Source organism: Neodiprion lecontei, chromosome 2 (assembly GCF_021901455.1).
Source record: "Neodiprion lecontei isolate iyNeoLeco1 chromosome 2, iyNeoLeco1.1, whole genome shotgun sequence".
NCBI lineage: Eukaryota > Metazoa > Arthropoda > Insecta > Hymenoptera > Diprionidae > Neodiprion > Neodiprion lecontei.
This window is the reverse complement of record NC_060261.1, coordinates 23,812,886-23,832,406: the sequence shown is the minus strand read 5'-3', so window position 1 is coordinate 23,832,406 and position 19,521 is coordinate 23,812,886. Positions and strand designations below refer to the sequence as shown.

General features: G+C 38.1%; 1 protein-coding gene across 2 annotated transcripts in view; it reads left to right on the top strand.

Moving 5' to 3' along the window:
* Positions 1-19,141, top strand: part of LOC107219500 (heterogeneous nuclear ribonucleoprotein A1, A2/B1 homolog) — a 55,596-nt gene extending 36,455 nt beyond the window's left edge. The window contains exons 8-9 of one of the 2 annotated variants that reach the window (XR_006902679.1): positions 15,237-16,103; positions 16,491-19,141. The gene's annotated coding sequence lies outside the window, so the exon portion shown is untranslated. Of the gene's footprint in view, positions 1-15,236 lie in introns of both variants that reach the window. The other variant, XR_006902678.1, reaches the window with a different exon arrangement.
* The last annotated feature ends 380 nt before the right edge of the window (positions 19,142-19,521 follow it).

Here is a 19,521-nt window from a genome sequence, read left to right as displayed (position 1 = left end):
GAGGCGCTGCAGGGGTGCCGAGGCTCGAATCACGGCCGTGGCATCGCTAACTACCCTGAGCTTATTCAGCGTTTATCGCGAGCTTATCGGGTGCTTACAGAGAGCTCGACTCGGACAAAATCAAATCAGGTGCACATTGGTTGAATATAGTTTACGTGGCATTAGCGAGTCTCGGGCGTCGCTAAATACCGTCAACTACCGGATTACACGCATCGAGTATTCTTCCAGGCCCGCCGATGACTGTAATGCCTCTGTAGATGTATGTACCCTCGACTTTTCTCCTCTCGTCTCCCCTAGTTCTAGTGCTTATCCAATCATTCTATTATAGGTATAATCACATGTATCTTCGTTCGTTCATAAGTAGAACGCCTCTGTGCCGTAAGAAGAATTATAATGGATGATTCAGCTGCACTATACCTACAATGTTATTGGATAGGAAACCTAACTTCACTCATCAACGGTGGGCCATACCTTAGTCGAAGTCGATAGTATTCTATAGATATTGCCTCAGTAATGCTCCCATGAAATCTTGTTACAGTAAAAATTTCTCACGTTTTCGAATAATTTTTTGTGTATATTATGTAACATGCTTATAATAATAAATAAATGATTTTTAACCGACGTTTTTTTTTTAACTTTTCATTACCTTTTCTGCTTCCAAGTTTTCCAGGTTTTCACAAAATTATTTAAAAAATCGCAATTCCAGAGAAGAAATATATTTTTCCACAAGTTTTACAAAAATGACTTCTCTTCTACTATCGTATGGTTTTCTGAGATATGTATTCTGATAATAAATTGAAGTTGTTAAAAATAATATACTTCATCAAAAATTTTCAAAACTTCTTGCAGCAATGATAAGCCAAAAATATCACGTAATGAAGAAAAAAAAAATTTAAAACAACACAAGCGAGGTCGTAAACAAATGTTCATCTTACTCAAAATACCCTTAGAATCAATTCTATTTTGCTATGCATAAAATTTAATAAAACCTATTTCACGTTGGAATTACGGTACTGCAGCCATATGGCAGACCTAGTTTCACAGCGCTTTAATTTAATAATTAATTTTCGACTTATTTCAAAAACTAGCGTGATATACGACAGATCGTGAAGAATTATGAAAATCAAATCTGAGAAAAAGGAACTATACATAGTAATGAGTACGTACCTACACCTTATAACGGATTCAGAATCATGGGACACAAATGCTCGGAATATTTCAGTTCCATGATACGTCAATAGAAAATTATATCACTGGTAAAGTGTTTTAAACCTAACAGACAAATTTCAAATGCAACATATGGACAATATTACTGTTCGTAATTTTCACTTGCTGAAAATTTTTCTGCTCTATAGCTGTACTGGAGTTACTTCCGTTGACCCTATAATATGACATATGACGTCTTTGCACTTTGTATTTGTGTTCTAAGGTGCCTAACCACAACTCCAAATGAAAAGTAATAGTGTCACCATGCGGTAAAGTACATTATACATATGATAGGGTTCATAACTATTATACTTTAGTGGGAAAAAAAGCAATCTCCTGCAGCGTGCACAAAATATGTAATTTTTTTGCTGACTTGCCGATATTGCTGATCGAGCTGCGCCTTTTCAATTCGTTTGTCTTTGGCACGTCGATTTTGGAACCAGATCTTGATTTGCGTCTCGGTAAGTTGCAGTGAGGCAGCAAGCTCGAAACGTCGACCTCGCGAGATGTATTCACCTCGCCGATATTCTACCTCTAGTCGAAGCGTTTGCTCCCCGCTGAAGGTCGTCCTCTGTCTTCGTGGTCTTCCCTCTTTCCGCCGGCGACGAGCCACTGAAACGTTGAACGTTGAAAGTTGATCAAGTGCTGATGACATATAAGGTGGCGTGTGCGGCGCGTGACCGTAAATCGCTAGTGTAAGTCGCAAGACTGATCTCAAACTATGATAATGATGGGCAATCCGCAATCGCTAATGCAATTTTATACTCCTTATTTCTGTGCCATCTGTGACTGAGAAGAAAACGATGCATAGTTTTCAGTATATTTTTTACGAAGAATATGAAACGCAATATCCGAATTTACAATCACAGAGTGAATTTTGTTTTCGGTGTACATTAAGATTCCCAATAAGTTCCTATGCCTACGGGAAATATGACAAGGTATTGATGGATGATTTGAGAACTGACAATGAGCCTCAAGATTGAGAAATAAATGGATGATAACCACGTTCGGGATTGAATTGGCTCGTTGTGTCATATTTGAGCGAGGTCGTGCCTAACGTTAAATAGTAAAATGCATGAATCTCTTAACCTTCCGGCTAGCTTGTATTTGATCCAAAACAAAATATTACTTCGATTCTTTACCAATTATGTGACGATGCATCCCATTTTCTTACGTGAGCTGCATCGCCAGTCATTGTCACATGATTCGTATAAATCGAACTCGCATTTTGTGTTGGACCGAAAACAAGGTAGCCGGAAGGGGAAGGCATTAATGAACATTACTGGACATATGTGTCGTACTCTTTTCGTTACAAGGGGCAACATTTCATTAGACGATAAGTCAAGGAGTTTTTGTATCCTCATAAATTCTGGGTCTTGTGTCGAGGGACTGAACGAACAATCCTAGCATCAGTAATACCAGTCGAACGTGGATTGATAAGACCCTGCATGACGTCACGAAGTTCCATTCTAAATTCGAATTTGACGCCAAACGACGTGAGAAACGGTGAATGCACATCTAATTCGTTAAATGCGTGTTGAACGGCGAGGTTTTCATTTCAAATTTACGTTCAATTAAACGCGCCTGCAGAGACGCAGTGGCAGCGGTTGATTGGGTTGAGAAACCACACGTGGCTTCCGTCCGAGCGGCAGGAACTGCAGGCGATGCTTGAACCAATGTTATACTTATACATGTACTACGTCCATGCAGCACAGCTTCCGCTGACCCTCTCAATTCATAATTAATCCAACACCTGGATGATAGAGGGGCGAACCCCTCACGTGTCTATCTCCACCCTCTATCTGTTTCAAAATGAGTTATGAATTATGGTGGTAGCATGTAGGTTCGTACCGTATAGCGCCCCGAATTGCTTCATATTTTGTATACTATATCATCAATTAGTCACACGCTCCAGCCATCTAATCGTGCCCTTTTCGGTCGGTCTATTATCTTTCGCTGAATTACGGTTTCCTCTTAGGTCAAAGGATTTACTTTAAGAAAACGGGGGGAAACCGTGTCCGGTTGTGGGGCATTTATGAAATGAACAAATCCCAAACGACAAATTGTGGCGTATTGCGAATTGTTGGGTAAGTTGTGAATTTTCTTACCCACTGTAGTACCGCGAATAATTTCACGCTTTCACTTTTAAACGAATATGTAATTTCACCTTGGAATAAGTTTCTGTACAATTTACATGTTACCATATCACGTAACTCATATGATAGAGTTAACATGGTATCAGTCGTAGAACTGAATCCATTTAGTATTAATTGATATCCGATGTACAGGAAGTGACGAAATTGACGATCGTTCGTGTGTTTCAGCAAACAAGACGCAGTCTTCTACATGTGCTCCGTGACACTTGGCTCGCACAAGAAAAATCATTTCAGATCTTTGGCACTTGGCAGTGGTGTAGTTCACTGTTTCGAGTGCTTACTAACAAGCCAGTTATACCTATAACGTATAGCCTAATACCGGTGAATAATTGCATCGGTAAATTCCGCTGTTTTCACATATTTTCTGACCCCACTTCTCAAAATTCGTCGCGTTGCATTGCGCACTAGGTGTTCCTCGATGATTCTTCGAGCAATTAGTATCATGTTTCTGACTGAGATTGCTCGAAGCCATGTAAGGCGAATGTACGTCCGGCATCACTTTCCGCATATCATATATAATTACGTTTTAGGTGACCGGTTATGGGAGGCGTATTGAATTACGAATTTTCTGTCTGTAAATTATTCATATTTCGAGACAATCATAAACACGAATTGACAGTTGCATTCGAGAAGTAGTACGGCACTGCATGTTTCACCGTAAACACACCTTGAGATAACTCGAGCCTACCAAAACTATGAAGAATAATAACTAAACGAATGAAAGAAACTGTCACAGTCAGACACGCCGTTTTGATGAATGAAAAAGAAAAGTATCTGTGAACTTATTTCAATTCCATTATAGTTAACGAACATTTTTCGATAAATATATGGATATGAAATAATGGTATTTTGGATCATACGTCTCTCATACAAATATGAACGCCATAAGCTGGTCTAATTGTTGAATTATTTGATGGGAATGACGACAAGTAGTAATTATATTCTCGTCTTGGTTAGGATTTGATTGGGCGAGCATTCCGTATTGTATTCCACCCCTCTCCACTTTCATGTCCCGTCCGCATCGAGCAGGTGTCACGCGGTGCGAGCATGATCGGATTACATTTGGAAGCAGAATCTAAAGCTGGGTACAATGTACTCGTTACGCTTTACGAGAAATTTGCTAAATCCTTTCTGGAATAGTATAATAATAACAACAACGCGAATAACAACGACATCAATCCCGATATTACACTTGAGGGCGAAACCCTGCAGTAATTGTCGAAGTCACTACACTGTCAACTAGATGACGTACTACTATTACATCGTATACGCAGAGTTAGTTTATACACGGCGTGGGGTAATAATAATGCTGGAGATTTGAAAAGACGTGTCCTAGATTTTGTCGAAGGTGAGATATGTGATATATTGATTAAAAGGATATTCCGTATCTTTGAAATACACAGATGTCAGTAAAACTATTTCGATTGAATCAACAGAACAAAAATAAATATTTTCGGAATAGAATGAGGAGAAAGGTTTTTTATTACAAGTTTTTTTTTTTGGTTAGCACTTTTCAGTCACGAAATCAAATCTCAACCACTTACTGAGACGCAAATTTGTTCAATTAATAATATTAAACGTATTTTGTTGAATCAGTATGGTATATGATAAATTAATATACGGGGCGGTCGGTTTTAATTGCAGTTGGATTATTAGGTTAGGTTAGATGTTGTTACGTGGGAGTGAGAGTGTACAGAGCGGTTGTATTTAATGATTAATGAATAATCAAAGATGCTCCCACGTAACGACAATGAATAAAAATTAAAACTCAGAAAGACTTACCTCTCGATAAGCCGGTAATGTGGGTATGTTGTTGCATAGTCCTATACAGGTCTGTGAGAGTTGTGTAAATGGTTGACGCTAATTTATAATGAAATGGGATAGGTTATCGTTCATAATAAATGGTTGAATATAATTTTGATTGGTAGAAGATAACATATATTCTTCAAACTATTAATTATGAAATGAATCAACGATATAAAAGAAAAACCAAATAATCATAAAATGTCTGAATTTAAAGATAGACAACGTCGACGGACGAATTCATATTCAAATACAGAGAAGCTGTAGAACTAGTTGAATTCGATCGTTTACGCTTCTTTCAAAACGTAAGGTTATTTTAATAATATATGAATAATATGTAACTAAACATGATGCTCGTCAAAAACATCTATCCTGAACGACTATTATTTATACTTCTGGTCGGTTATTATTATACGGTATCTCTCTTTTCAAACTAAATGTAACTTATGTTAATAATTCAATTCTACGCTATGGATCAGTCGATCCGTAGAATTATATGTGTTACTTAGCTCTGATTTGAGCTTGCAAAAATATGATTTGGGGACCGAGCTGTAGACAGGAGAGTGTCTCTCTGAATAGCCAAGGTTATTATCTGCAGCTAAGCGACAATTCTATCTTGCTCAATTTTGCTATGGAACTCTATGAGAAAACCTATATTGATATTCTCTGAAAACAATACTGAATGTTCGACAGTGGCTAGTGAAGCTTGCCACTTATTTTTGTTTAATAAGACGTTATGCAAAATTTGGAATGATGTTGAAAAAGACTACTCGAATTAATTTATCTTTAGATGCGAAGTTCGGCGAGATTGAGAGCTGTCGGTCGTGTAGATCGGTGTCCGTAGAATTCTGGAGCAGAGCCTCACCTCGAGATCGGAAGGGTTGATGAATCCGAACGATGTTGAACGTCGGGCACTGAGCTTTGTGAATTTAGAACGGTATTCTACTATCGAAAGCTATTGTTTGAAAAAGTCAATTTGGTGCACTCGCGGGTTATATATATATATATATTGAAAATGATTCTAAAGATTATTAATTAAAAATGATAATGTAGGTATTTATTATTATAAGCACTTAATATTACCTGATTCAGTTTGAATCAGGGCCGAACTTGATTTAATTGGGGAAAATCGAATATCAAGGAAATGTCTATTCGCGAAATAATGAGATTTAGTAAAGAACAGTAAAGATTGGAACGTAGAAGATAGTGAGTCTGTTGCAGCTAACAGAATAACCGAATGCTCGGATTTGACGAATTAGCGCAAGACTTTAAGCCAGTCACAATTAAGATTTTCCAACGCTACTCTTGCTCGAGAGGGTTAATCCGGGTAGACGTCCACGTACTTCGCGACTTGACAAACGAAAGACATGGCTTCTTGGGCCTAAGGGTTCAAGGAGCTGCAGTTGCAATAAGTTACAACGGTAATTAGCCAATGAAGTGCGAGGGCGACCTCCTGGTGCCCAAATCTACACGGTCAGCGTTACTTCGCGCTCTTCGACGGTGTTCCGACGATTCTCAATCTCGTCGCTTACACGCGTAAGATGTTGACAAAATGTATCTTAAGATAATTCTCACGCATTCATCCACACATCTTAACAGATAATCTATTTTAATTTGGTGGTTCGAAAAGTAGTGGTTTATCCTAATTATTGATGGTAATTTTGACTTAAAAAGAGAGATATTTCCAGGCTGAGCGCTGCTGATGCTAATTCAGCAGACTCTTGTCTCAGTTCGTGGTACCAGTTATAAGAAACAAAGTTGAACATTATACTAGGGATCGTTGCTGGTCTCTACGTGACTTTTGCCAGGAGGGGTGGAACCCACCGGTTTCGGCAATACGATATTTTAATGTTATCTATAGCTGTAGCTTTCGTTACAGCGTTGAAAGGAAATTTGGAAAACACTTCACGTAAGTCCTAGTTATATTGTGATTTCGAAAAAGGTACGCCCGAGCAATACGCCGGACGTAACTATATTATTTCTTAAAAATTGGGTTTCATATTAGCCTGACTTTTATAATTCTGCTTCAAAGGTAGCGTATCTCCTTACTTCAAGTTTAACCCATATCCATTATATGTACCTATTGTACATACAACAGATAAATTTTCGAAAATGAAAAGTTAAGAACCGTTTCGGAGTTACGGTACAGAAATAATACTTCAGATGGACTGAAGTGATTATGATTATGATAGTAATTGCAAGAGAATTAACAGATGACCTTGTATAGTTATAAAAAATCAACACAACCACTTTTGTCCCGCTTGAAATATATTACACATACCAAGTCACAATTTATCTTGCATCACCTATAACTTGCGTTCTGACTGAATGATTGCAATTGTAGTTTTATCATGGTTTTACATTTCACAGAAGCTCGAGGGCTGAGAATTTAGGCGTGTAGAATACTGCAGAGCAGGAATCTACAGATTTTACTCGATCTTAGCTGTGTAACGCGGTCTCTTTCATGACGTACATTATTTTCCTTCAAGTTGTCACGGTTGGTTTCCGTTCGCTCTGTGGTAAAAAATGTAAAGATCTAGAAATATGTTATATCAACCGAATACTCTTAAGCCTTGACGAGTCACAGTAGGTGACAATGGAAATTCAATGTTTCACGGGGATTCGAGTTTACTCCGCATCTTTTCTGCAGCGATTCAAGCTTTCAACCAGGCTTGGATAGGATTTCCTTAAAATATATACCTATTACATAGAATCCAAGATATCACCCTCATGAGGATTCATCTCGATTGCTGGTACTGAATTCTTATGACAGTGGGGCATTTAGGTACTAAAAGAATGAGGCGAATTTTTTTTACAGTGCGTATTTATTGTTACAGTGCAAGCATGGATTTAGGAACAGTTCCTTAAACACAGCACCGACTAGTCAAGTCATTTTCGGTAAGAAAGTTCTTATCGTGCTGTTATGCCCTCACTGAGAACAACGCCCAACTTGGATGTATATTCCTACCCCCATTAACTGAAAACTGTTAGAGACGGTTACCCTAATGGGGTTTTACGTGTTTTATGAAATTGCGTGTTACAAGGTTTCCGCCGATAAGGATTGCTAACCGGTTTCTTATGGCCCCAGGCCCAATTACCCGTAGAGTACAGGTAACGAAAATTCGCCCTGGGGTAACTGTTTTTAAATTCTTCCATTAACGGGTGGGATTACAAGTTCTCACGTTATTCGAACAGGAGTTTGACTTGTCTTATCGTGAATCGCGTTAACAAGGAGAGTCACCCCAGATTTTTAACCTCTAAACACCTCAACTCTCAACAGAGCTAGAAAATTATGCTGTAATTGTGCCAAGGTTCTTACTAGTTATCAAAATTTCGAACGTTGTAGGAACAGTAGAAACCTTCTTGGCGATGTTCCGTTAACCCTTTGAGGAGTAGTGGGACGTATATGTCCTACCTCTTTAGACTCGGTTGTTTTCATATTTCGAACATATTTTTGCACTTTTTATGTGCAAATAACCATTTATTAGACTCTTGATGCCTAATATTTTAAAATATCGTGCAAAATTGCAATAATTTATTTATTCATATATTTATTAAAAACAATTAACTTGAAAAAACTCCTTTTGAAAAAAAAAATTGTTTTTTTTCTTGTAACGCAGACAGCTGGACCCTGGATTTTTTTTACGCATTCACCATACACAGTTTTATAATATCTATTTTTTCAGAATTTTCCATGTACTAGTTTTTACAAAAAAAAAAAAAAAAAATTGAAAATGTCGGAAAATAATCGCCATTTTCAATTTCATAATTCCGACATCAGAATCGTAATCACCGACCCCGATACTTATAGATTACCTGTGATTCTCTGCACTTTTTCATTAAAAAATGTGCCCTTCAAAGTGTTAATGTAATGATACTGATTCATAAACCAATGGTCCTGAATATAATGAATGCAGGTATGAAACGCATAAGTATTCAATATAAGTTAGTAAGGACTCCGGTTAGTCACAGTCATCTACGAGAACAAAGATGTATTCGAAATGTACACTTGGGGACAATGAATCTGAGACGGCTAATTTTTTACACTATACAGTTACGTTGGCAACACAGAGAAACCTACAGCGCCACAGTCGGCCGAGCGCGAAACTAACTCAATCTCAATAAACATAACATAACCCATGACCATCGAATCTAACCTTAGAATACCGCGGGAATAATGATTTGTTAGATTGACAGGTATTTTGACCACAACTTAATGTTACCAAGTTACTATTTAATGTGCTGAGTATCAGATTTAACCCTAATAGGTCACTCTGGGTGAATTTCACACCAAACATTACACACGTTACCTTTACTTTGCCGATGTTTTAAAATATTTAAACAATCGATTTTATTTAAGACAACTGAGAGCGGTATTTCTGCAATTCTTAAACAGTACCTAGATATTTATTTTAATTCTAGAATTAAATTAAAATTAAAGCAGGATATTACTTTTCACCCTGTGTGACCGTTGTGGGATTCTGCTGAAGTGCTACCTATTAGGGTTGACAGAAACCATAACTAAACGTTTGATGATTACATTTTGCTATTCTTCATATGGGTGATGAGGATTGGCGTGAGGTGCTATATCAATGATTACGTGGAAAAGTTGGGAGACGCGAATGGATGGTGATACTGGTGCCATTAATTCATGAATGACTGATTACTCGTTACACAGAACATCGAGCAATTAGCGCACGGTTCGGGAAAAGTGGAATCAACATCACACCGAAGTAAAATTCTGAAACTTTTATGTAACGCATGAGAGTCAAAAAGTCAATCCCACGACCGTGACTCGTGAGGTCGTATAAGGGTAACGTTCAGGGGTTGGAAACACAAAGTTAAAAAACATTTTTGTACAATTTAGGTGATACTTGACTGGCTTCAACCTCCTCGAAGGCCGTCAAGTTATGAAAACTCGATTTTTTAATAATTTGAAAAAATTTTGCGTTACAGTAACGTTACCAACTTCAACGCCATGCATCACAGCAGTCCAGATCCCACCAAATTGACGTATTTGACCGAGAAAGGAGATGACACGTGGTAAGACGGTAGGTCTGTATTGTAGCGACAGCTAGGCCGCGAGGCACGCGTCAGTATCAATGTGAATGTGCGTTCGTGTACTTTCACCGGTGGTGCACTATATCGTACAGAGATGTTGAAAACATGCAACTCCATCCCCGCGTTTGAAATCACATTCAAAGGCGGCCAACTGCGTCTGGTAATCTCATCATAATATCAGCACGATGTGGCGAGGCGTGATAAGCCTCTACGTTTGTCGATGTGCCCACGGAGAACGCTTGTGGCTTGTACGATCGGGTTTGTCGTTGTATATGATAGCAGCGGTGTGGGGTTGGCGCAGTCACCGAGACAACAATTCGACGCGATGGCCGTCGCGTCGCGATAAATTTTTTAAATGTTTATAGCGTGAAAGAGATTTTTTGGGAATATTTTCAAGATTCAACAAGCGTCTTTAGACTGGCTATGAGCCAGTCCTCGAACATCCCGTCTTACACTGCAGGTGCCAAGTTAATAGAGAAAAAAAAAAATAATATCCGATTCGCATGTTGAACTACAAATTCAGATTCGTGATTAACGGTTTTAAAGTCCTCGGATACCATATTACATGAAAATATGACGATTTTTTATTTATTTTGAACCACTACAATGGACCCACCATTACAAATTTTGGATATCTGACCTTGGATTCGTTATCGGTGACCCAAAAGACTTCCACCTACCAATTTCTACCAAAATCGGAATGTTTTTAGATTTTTTCCACCATACTGTATTCGCTATTTTGGATTTCGAAATCTGACTTTAGATTTGTGATCCAGGCACCCAACAAATTGACGACCACTGCCAGCGACATCAGTATGATCAGTGTGGAGTAATCCATACTTGATGGATGCTGAGTGTGGAGTCACCAAACCTGGGAAAAGTAGCGAAACGCATCTACAGATTGGACATTATTGGTCGGCAAAGACTTGAATGGAATCAAATTGAAAACTTTCGAAGATTATTATTGAGTCAGTAGTTTCATTGCCTCGAACCTTTTGCATATCTATGTTTACAAAATACTTTACCCATTTGCATTGCATCCAAAATTGATTTTTTTTTATATATATATAATTTTTCCATTCATTCCAGCGTCATCTTGCACTGCGGTGTGGACATTTTTTCATTTCACAGAGTTTAAAAACTCACATCTTGGGTTAATGATGGTATCTAGATTACTTGATACAGCTATATTTTGCATTGGAGAAAAAATGGTAACAGACATCAATCGAGTCTCTGAATGGGGTTAAGATATTTCGGAAGTGCACAGATATAAGATTAATCAAAATACAATGTAACTGTGATAGGGTAAATAAGTAACCCCCTTACGTTCTTACTTCTATAATGAACTCTAGACCTGAAAAAAGTACAAATCGCTGGTCCTGCTGACTAGTACCGATTTTCATCAAAGTCTAAATGTTTTAGTTTTTTTTTTCACTTTATTGAATACGCTAAATTTAAATTTTGCAAATCTGACCTTAGATTTGTGAATAGCAATCCAAAAGTCCTCACGGTACTCGGAAATTCATTCAAATCCGTTCGTCCATTCTCAAGATATCATCATTTTTATTTGATTTTTTGGACTTTTCTTCTGCATAATTGAAAAAGTACTGAACCGATCAAAGCCAAAATCTGATCAGTTACAGGTTTGGAAAAACCGCGTCGATTGAAACCAAAATCATTGAAATCTGATAACTCGTTCTCGAGATATCGTCGGACAAAAAAATTAAACACATACATACATACATACATATACACAGCGGTCATCCGAACATGGCCAGAGGTGATTCTCTAGATCTCGAAACATCGGAGTGTGAGATTCTACATATACCAGAACAAGAATTTTGAGAAAAGCTCAAAAGCGGTGAAATTGGCGTTCATTTTTCGGAAATTGAACGTTATATATCAGAAAAAAATCATAAATTTACCTTATCATCTTGAAAAATCGGTATCGCGTGTGAAATATTTATTCGAGTAGTAATAAAATATACATGTCCGCTCATTTTGACCAAGGAAGAACATACTTGAGTAATGAGCAATTCTGGAATATGACCTCCGCTGGCCTGCATGACTTGAGATGGATTCAGCCTACCGTTAATGCAACGAAACATCATGGAATAAATCGTTGTACAATTTTCGAACGACTTTCAAGGAGTTAGCTTTTCAAAATATGAACACGTCTTCTTTACTATGACTGACTAGCTGAATTTCAGACAATTCTAAAGTTGCGAATTAACGACTTTACCTCATATTTGAAGTTGATGCTCCAGTGCTTGTCCTCTGAAAATATTTTATTCAGATGCATGAGTGTTATAGGAACTCGAATAAGAGAACCTTATGGTTATACCTGTTTTTCCCTCGGATCCGATAAATTCTCTGGACTTTCAAACGATCACGCTCGACTGCATCAACTCCTATAACTCAGACACAGTGTAGTATCTGCTTATAATTTTTGTAAAAGCGACCACGGCTACATCGCGATCGGGATTCTAATACTTCCGAGTTAACGCGTTAGGGATTTCTAGGGTTTAACATATGTGGGGAACGTCTGCGTGCACCTGTTGTCCGCTCAAACCTCCCAGGCGTCCATGAAAGGTATCCCTTCAGCATCGTGAAGGCTGTTAGGTTTGCACGTGTACTCGTATACGCGGACACGAACCACGAAGGAGGCGAGTGAGAAGCGGGGGATTGACTATCCTTCCGGACACGCCATAACTTACGAGGTGTGTTGAATAAATAACGGGAATTTTGTAATTTTGCGTCTTGTATTAGTCCGATTCACGTGATTTTTTCATTGTTGTGTTAGTAAACTTATCTGAAAAGTTACCGTAGTGTGCTAGCCATACTGGATATCTAGTATATTGTCAGCTGTCAGAAAGGTTACATGTGTTTTGGTAGGATCGTTGATTTGAAAATGGATCAGATAACCTGTATTAAATTTTGCTGTAAGAATTTCATTGCTTTGTGATTTCTTGGCTAAAAGCAACACCGTAATGATGCCACAGCCACTATATTCGCCAGACGTGGCTCCGTGTGACGTTTTTCTGTTCCCAAAAACAAAGAGAACCTTAAGAGGCCATCGTTTTGCAAGCATAGATGAGACTAAAAACGCATCGCCGAGAGAGCTCAAAGCTATCCCAAAGAATGAGTTCCAGAAGTGTTTCGGGGTTTGAGAAATGCGATGGCATAAGTATATAATATCTAATGGAGATTATATTGATGGAGATAACACTGTTGTAGACGAATGAATAAAATTTTTTCCAAAAAACGAAAATTCCCGTTACTTTTTTAGCACACCTCGTAGGCCCTCAGGTTTCAGTCATTTAATCAGCATTTTTGACAATTATACATATAACTGAAGTTGCCACATCTAATACTGCCCCTAACGACGCTGTGTAGCCAAAGTGTGAAACCAAGTAAAGACAGGTGGAAAGAGTCAAAAGAATAAGTAGTGATCGAGTAGAAAAATTTCATTCTCCGCAAATGGCACGATCGCGTCCAGATTTTATGAAAGTGCTAATTTTCGTAAAGTTTACGAGAGCTAGGGTAGGTTTTGAATCGGGAAAAACAAAGGGTTTGAAAGTATCAATCCGCTTCTGATCTATCCGAAATGTATAATTTTTTGTCAAACATTCAGCTAAATTGACTATATTATATAAAACTCCATCGTTAAAAACATTGTTGATGAAACATTTCGATCAAATATTATAAGTATGTCAAATGACAAATATATGTATATCAAAATTCATCAGAAATCCTGAAAATTGCTAGTTTTCGAAAATTTTATGTAGCCCTCATCTTATAACTAAGAATTGCAGGGTAATCGATTTTTTACCGAACTTTCATTTGAATTAAATTAGTTTCCTCCAGAACCTTTACGAGGTTGAAATTAGTAACGTTAACGTAACGTAATATGAGGAAAAAAATCATTCTTTAGCAATTTAGGAATAAGTTTGAAGAAGTTGGGTTTACAAAATATTCATATGTTTCGCAATGCTACGGCTTATTGAATTTCAGACAGTCCTAAAATTGCAGAATAACGATTTGTTCTTGAAAAGCACCATTTGATCGATCGATCGATTGAAATTTCAGGTAAGTACACGATGAAAGGTGTTGCTAACCTGAACTTAAGGATAACTGGGCCTTACCGTCTGAATCTAAAGTTAGGGAACAAGAAAAAACAATTCAAAATCTCTATCATTATATGTTATTTACGTAAATGATGGTAATCACGAATAAAACAACATCCCTACTACGTTGTATAAACGAATCCTCACCAAAGTTAAGATGTCAACAATTAGAGAAAAAGTTCTTCATAACCAGTAATTGAAACTTTCAAAATGAGTAAACTCTAAAGCATTTATTTTGTTGGTTTTTAATGTATGTGCGCGTATTTTGTTTATCAAAGTGGTCTCCAGTGATCACCTGAAAATTTTTTCACAAATACTCGTCGCCAGAGTGAACAAAAAATAGATTTGTGTTAGTACGATATACAATGGATTCGACGTTCGTCGACAATTACATTTGGCCGATATAACTATACTACTATGTAATACCTTGAGAATGTTTTTCGAACAATCTGTCGGGATCTCGTTCACGAGCAGAATAAGCCCGGAATCATTAAAATTATTAATATCTGAGCTTGGGTTATTCGAATTAGCTTGGGTTCATTTCGACCACATGGCACAAATAGAACATATTTTTCCGAGAGGTTGATCACTCGTGAAATCTGGAAAACACTTTTCTCGAAATCTTGTGAAATCCTTTTGAATCTTCTGAAATTTTTGAAATCTTCAAAATTTTCCTTCGAAAGAATATTTCGAAATCCCATGAAATGTCTCGTAATCTTTTGAAATCCTTTTGATATTGACATCAAGTGTACATATCAAATCGACGAGTGATTGACCCCTCGAGTTTTTCAAAGCATATATCGTTTTTGTAATTCCGAATCTTTACAGGACATCTTGTGCTTGGTAAAATTGCGCTTATAAGAGCTTCAAAAATCCCAAACAGACGATTAACATTGGCGGGAAGGAAAACTCACAGAAAGCAGAAAATCCCTGGAAGTGGCTCTCAGCGAGGGTCGGAACGGCAACGCGAGGATGTGAAGGGGCGCCTCCGATGTGCGGGAAGTAAGATAGGTGGGAGAGGTGTGAAAGTTGAAGATGAGGCCCCGTTGCCGGAAAGAGGAGCGGCCCGTGGAGGAAGGGCAACGCACCCTGCACGGACCCTTCGGGTCTTCGTTCCTGGCCGTGCAGACTCTTTCCGCCCGCGGCTCCGGCGTCCGCGTCATTCGTCTTCCGGGTGTCGCTGGCGCCCGGTAACCATCGATGATTCGGCACTTCCGGCGTCCGTCTCGGCGACTCCTCGAGCTCGACTTCCGACGAACAGCAAGGTTTCGCATCGGGGCTTCGAGCGGGCCTCGGACTGCAGGTTTTCGGCATCTCGCCGTCCCCCTTCGGCTCCAGATGACCGTAGAGACGCGCGAAGAATTTCCTGGGCGAAGATGGCCGCCCATTTGCTTGCGTTTTCGTAGTCATGTTTTATTTATTTTTTTTTCTTTCTTCTTCACTCGAAATTATCGTATATCCCGGCGATTATTAACGTTTCGTCGAATCGCGACATGGACTCGAATATCCATCGAGTACTCAGGGAAGGTGGCGTTTATAACTCGACTACGTTAAAATAGTCCTCTAAGTATGTTGATTTAGTGACAAGATTGTGGTCACCTTTCTTCCGCAAAACCGAAATGTTTGTCGGTACTACGAATTCAGAAGGCAGGGAACTGCTGGATTCTCTTAACGATTACTCGACTGGTCGACACATCAAAGTCATCGATACTTGGTCAAGAAGAAGCTCCGAGTCAAGTGACGAACTGATGTAAGGATGAACGAAACGACGCGAATATCGGCTTGAGTAATAGATTAGAAAAAATTAAAGTGTTCGATGATAAGATCAAAGAAGTATTTCGCTAAAGTAAAACGTCGATCTTCCTTAACCTTGCATTAAGGCTGGGTGGAAACGATTTTTCATAACTTGTTTTGAACAATCTGTAATTCCTAAAACCGCACATGAATTCTCCATCACCCGTCTCTAAAATTCAACTTATTTATTTTTTCTATCTTTTTTCAAATTTCAACCCTCTTCTTCACCCCCGTCGTAAAGTTCACCGACTTCGATCACACTTCATCGGCGCGTTGAAAGTGTCTCGTTAACAAAAATATCACAATCACAGGTTTAATTAATACTCCGTTCCTCGTTTCCTAGAGTCTCTCTGTACTTCGAAATTCACCGCGGCACTTTTCCTGGGATGCGGGTATCGCCAAGCCGGACGTGCCAAGCACCTCTGAGACTCCTGACCATCATCATTCATGCACTCGGCATACGCCACTCTCAGCTCGATGCTTAACCCAGCACGGGCCAACGGGGAGGATCTCGCCCCCTTCCCTTCTCTTCCTTCTGCTGCCGCCGCCGCCGCCCCCTAATTTCTCGATTATGATCGGCCCGCCCCCACGTGTCGTTTCTTGCCCCCCTCACGTCTGCATCAAGCCGGCACGCTGGCGCACTCTTACGTATCGCACATTTGCCGCGATGTTGTCGTTTTACCTGCGCTATAATTGATCCGATACAAACGCTAGGGTCCTAGGGGCGGGGTTGAAATTTCGAAATTTGAAAACTTCCGAAAGTTGTGTAAAGTGAAGAAATGAAACTTTGACGAAACATCAAAGTTTCGACTGGTCCAAAACCCGACGCTCCAAGTTCCAAAAGCGTAAAGTTTCGACAGGGCAAAATTCCGAAGGAATAAAATACCCAAACTACATAACTCCGACATGTCAATGTACCGCAAGTGTGTAAATGAGAAAATTGAAATCTTAAACATCGAAAAACCGAATGATTCAAGATTTTCAGCTCTGATAATTTCTGGCCAGATGAAATTTCAACACTTTGATTTTTCATCGTTTTGAATTCTCGATATTCTTAGGTTCGGAATCCTGGTCATTCTGATTTTTGATTTTTCTTGTTTCTTACACCCATTTGTTGAGCAAACTACGCTGCACGAGCATATTTTGATTTTCCAAATTTTACTCTATGGAAACTTTATTTCTCGAAATTTTGCCCTACGGAACTTTACTTTTCGGAACTTTGCTCTATCGTAACTTACATTTTCGGAATCTTGCATTGCGGAACTTTGAGTCTTCGGTTTTCCGCCTATTCGAAACTTTGTTGTTTTGTAAAGGTTCGATTTCTTTATCTCAAGTTTCGGAACTTTAACCCCATCCCAAGCGCGGTAGGCCGGAGACAGGAAAGGTTCAAATGACTTGAATAAACTTATATTATTCTTTATCTAAAAAGAACCGTACATTATTAATTTGTTCTAAACAAATTTGGATTGCCTGCAGTATGGGCATTGCCATCTTATTGACGAGAACTGTGTTTTCGCTGCGCATTGAACATTATTTCAAATACAGGTCGAGCTGTATTCAAATTTTAAAGATAAACTATGGTGGTTATACTATTTTTCAGAAGAATAAACTTTTATTCCAGAGCCTCTGAGTTTTTCTTCAATAGTTTGCACCTGTCGGAGAAATTCTTCCAAAGCTTGTAAATTATTACTCTTTCAAGTGGATCGCGCTAATATTTCATCAGAACAATGTATTAAATGCATTCTTTTTGAACTTTGATAAAAGTACTATGCGAAAAACAAACAAATGTAATTGAAAAGTAAATATAAAATGTAAAAATATACGGATAATTACCGCCATCCGCACGCTCTTAACTTCTCAATAGTCGAAAGGGGTATCTCCTTCGAATAGCATTTGTTAGGTATATATTGAAAAAATTGCAAAAAAGAATATTAAAAGTAATAGACAAGAATAATTTGCTGTTGATTTATCCTCTGAATTTAAACCTACCTTTTTCTTTGCAATCACGCCTGAATTATTATTATTAATTCTACGCTAAGACAAAATTACACTTAATCCACTGGTATTACTAGTAATAAGAATATTATTATGCCGCAAAGAATGAAAACTATTAGTAGCAAAAGAAGTCATGTGGTTGTAATTAGATTACAATGGATTATCGAATGATTCAAAAATATTGTATTCAAATACTGAGTCATTGAAAAACAAAATAAAGTAATGGATAGTAGGTTATGTGTAAGGCATAATTAATTCAATGCCACGTTAACATGCATGATATGTAAAAAATTTTAAATCGGTGATCCGTTATAGGAGAATGTTTTCCTATAAGCTGGCTAATTCATTACCGAACTGAATCGGACGTCTCACACGACTTCTCTGGACAGCTACACGTGGAAATATTAAAAAATGTATCCTACCAACTGCGTAGATGTATAAGCGTAGGTGTAAGCCTACAATAAGTGTATTGGAAGACCGGTGATGCTAATACGTACGCAACGGGCGCGTTCACGCTTTGCTGAGCAACAAGCAATCTATATAAGTCCATTCTTTTTCTTCAGTTGTAATCATACCGGGTTTTATCAAGACTCGGTATCTAGGGGTGGGAATACACCAAGAGGGCTCCAAAATTGATCGGCCAATGTTTCTTATTCTCTATTCAACTTCGACCGCTAAGTCCCGCGCACTATAAGCATTACACCCTCAATACCGCGATATTATACCGACAATCTGTACATTGCTAAGAATTTAGAAATTTGAGGAAATCGTGTCAAACATTACGAAAAAATTTGTCAGTATAGATAGTAAAAATATTGTTGAATAACATTTTTTGAACGATTTGAATTTTTGTACAAAACTGATTTATCAACATACGAATTCGAAAGTTGTAAAACGATTTTCCTGCCAAAATGTTTATCATATGTAATCTACGAATTATTGAAGTTTTATTTTTCTGTTTCACTTTGGGGATATTTAATAAAAATTTATATAAAACAAGTTCGATATACACTTAATAAAATACCAACAATCCTTGATCGTTTTATTAATTAGTTATCCCTGTGAAAAAAATTCTTATAAATCGGTCATTTTTTCGTCCGTCACGGCGGCCTTCACCCTTAAGGAATCATGCTAGTGTAAAATAACTGATTTTCGCAATTTTTTTTCTTGGTTCAAATACGATAACCATTTTGATTTTTTAAGTCAAATCAAAACACTCATGAAGTACAGAAAATAAATTTTTGAACGTTTATTTGTCTCAAATTTGGACACGATATACTTCACGCCATTCTTTATCTTGCTAAAGAAGCTTTTTTCTAAAATGTTCATATTTCTTTTAACGAAACCTGTCAAAAAAAAAACAGGTTAAATTCGGTATT